Source organism: Onychomys torridus, chromosome 21 (assembly GCF_903995425.1).
Source record: "Onychomys torridus chromosome 21, mOncTor1.1, whole genome shotgun sequence".
Taxonomy (NCBI): Eukaryota; Metazoa; Chordata; class Mammalia; order Rodentia; family Cricetidae; genus Onychomys; species Onychomys torridus.
Window position 1 is genome coordinate 1,001,163 of NC_050463.1, and position 2,709 is coordinate 1,003,871.

General features: G+C 43.0%; 1 protein-coding gene across 1 annotated transcript in view; it reads left to right on the plus strand.

The window, feature by feature from the left end:
• Positions 1 to 2,709, plus strand: part of LOC118571872 — an 11,045-nt gene that overhangs the window by 5,348 nt on the left and 2,988 nt on the right. The gene's annotated exons all lie outside the window — the stretch shown is intronic.

The window sequence follows — 2,709 nt, forward strand, 5'->3', positions numbered from 1 at the left end:
GCACACCTTTTATCCCAACATTTGGGAGGCAGAGGCAGGGGGATTTCTGTGAGTTCAAGACCAGCCTGGTCTACAGAGTGAGATCCAGGACAGGAACCAAAACTACACATAGAAACCCTGTTCGAAAACGAAACAAAATAACAACAACCAAAAACAAACCCAGCCATTTTTTCTGCTGCGTTTATTCATGAAAAGATGTGCTGCACATGTTTCACCTTGCCTGCCTAAGGCACCTGATTGGTTTAATGAAGAGCTGAAATGGTCAATAGCTAGGCAGAGGAGGGACAGGCAGGGCTGGTGGGCAGAGAGAGTAAGAAGAATAAGAGAAGGCCGGTGGTGGTGGTGGTGGCGGCGGCGGCGGCACACACCTTTAATCCCAGCACTCGGGAGGCAGAGACAGGCAGATCTCTGTGAGTTCGAGGCCAGCCTGGGCTACAGAGTGAGATCCAGGACAGCCACTAAAACTACACAGAGAAACCCTGTCTCAAAACAACAACAATGATCAAAACAAACAAACAAAAGAGACAAAGAGGAGAAGGAGGAGGAAGGGACAAAGAGAAGGAGGGGGAAAGTGTTGTAGAATATTATTTTAACAAGTGGATCAAAGACCTCAACATAAATCCTGTTACACTAAACTTAATAGAAGGGAAAGTAGGAAATACTCTTGAACACATTGGCACCAGAGATCACTTCCTAAATATAACACCAGCAGAACAAACACTGAGCACAACAATTAATAAATGGGATCTCTTGAAACTGTGAAGCTTTTGCAGGGCAAAAGACATGATTAATAAGACAAGAAGACAGCCTACAGAATGGGAAAATATCTTCACTAACCCCACATCTAACAGAGGACTGATCTCCACAGTATATAAAGAACTCAAGAAGTTAGACATCAAAATACTGAAGAATCCAATTACAAAATGGGCTAAAGAGCTAAACAGAGAATTCACAAAACAAGAATCACAAATGGCTGAAAGACATTTAAAGAAATGCTCAACATCCTTAATCATCAGAGAAATACAAATCAAAATGACTCTGAGATACCACCTTACACCTGTCAGAATGGCTATGATCAAAAACACTAATGACAGTCAATGTTGGAGAGGATGCAGAGTAAAGAGAACACTACTCCACTGTTGGTGGGAATGCAAACTTGTACAACCACTGTGGAAGTCAGTATGGAAGTTTCTCAGGAAATTGGGAATCAAACTACCTCCAGACCCAGCCATACCACTCTTGGGCATATACTCAAGGAATGCTCAATCATACCACAAAGATACATGCTCAACTATGTTCATAGCAGCACTATTTGTAATAGCCAGAACCTGGAAACAACCTAGATGCCTATCAACTGAAGAATGGATTAAGAAAATGTGGTACATATACACAATGGAATACTACTCAGAGAAAAACAATGACAGCATGAAATTCGCAGGCAAATGGATGGAACTAGAAAAAATCATCCTGAGTGAGGTAACCCAAACCCAGAAGGACAAACATGGTATGTACTTACTCATAAGTGGATTCTAGATATAAAACAAATAACAATCAGACTGCAACCCACAAAACCATAAGGCTATATATATGGCATGGGGTACCCTAGGATGACTGTTGCTCATAATAAGATTTGGTTATACTCAATTACTGAGCAACCCTCAATGAAACATTACACTGTTAAGAGCTGCCAGCTTAAGTCGTGCTGGGATCAAGAATAATGGGCCTTGGCGGTTTGTGTTCCTGGAGTTGCGTCCATGCCAGTGGATGCCCACATGCTCCAGAAGAGAATTTGGCATTGCTGCTGCCGTTGTTGCTGTTATAACAGTGATGACCACCACTACTACTGTTTCTGGGATTGCCATTTCATAATTGGTTACTACAGCTAGCACAGTGGAGACCCTGGCAGTAAAAGTAGCTACCACAGTTAATCTTTCATTCTATTGGGCATGACGAATTTAATTCAATAGTTATGTACATTTCTATTGGCTTTGAAAGTTATAAGTTTACAAACTCAAGTTCCATTTGCTTTTGGGATACCATCTTACAAGGACTCCAATTTGCAGTAAGGCTTGTTAAGGAAGGGAATGGCTCAGTTGCCTTTAACCTACCGGCTATGGGTGGGTTAAGACTTCTGTTGGTCTTTTCTGTGTCACACAGATTGCAAGCCCAGCACCACTTAGAGATCTTTGGCAACAGTTAACTCTGCAGCTCTCACACGATTGAGCCTGTATGATAATGAGGATTCAGAGACGGGTAATACCTGGGGGGCGCTCACCAACCTAAGACAGAGCGCCTGTGTGGCCTGGACAGGTGTCTCCATGACGGGTAAGGTGACCTGCTGACGTCCCATGCAACCTAAGTCAGAAGCTCATTTTCTAGTAAAAGGGGAGACCTGTAAGTCCCTGGCCCCTGTTTCAGGTAACTGTTGCCTTGCTTGCTGACCTTGACCTTGATGTCCTCCCTATGCTAATTCCCTTCGAGATTCCACCTCCTGAATGCTTAAGGGAAGCTCCTTGTCTGTGTATCCAGCATACTGGGTGTTAACAGCTTAGATGCAAGATTGTAAAACATCAGAAGCGAACTTCTGCCCTCTGGGGTTCTCCCATTGTGCTGTAATCCTGTATTTAAGACCTCCTCCCTCCTTCAATAAACAGCATTCAGCATTCAAAAAGAAGAAGAAGAAGAAGAAGAAGAAGAAAGAAGGAAGAT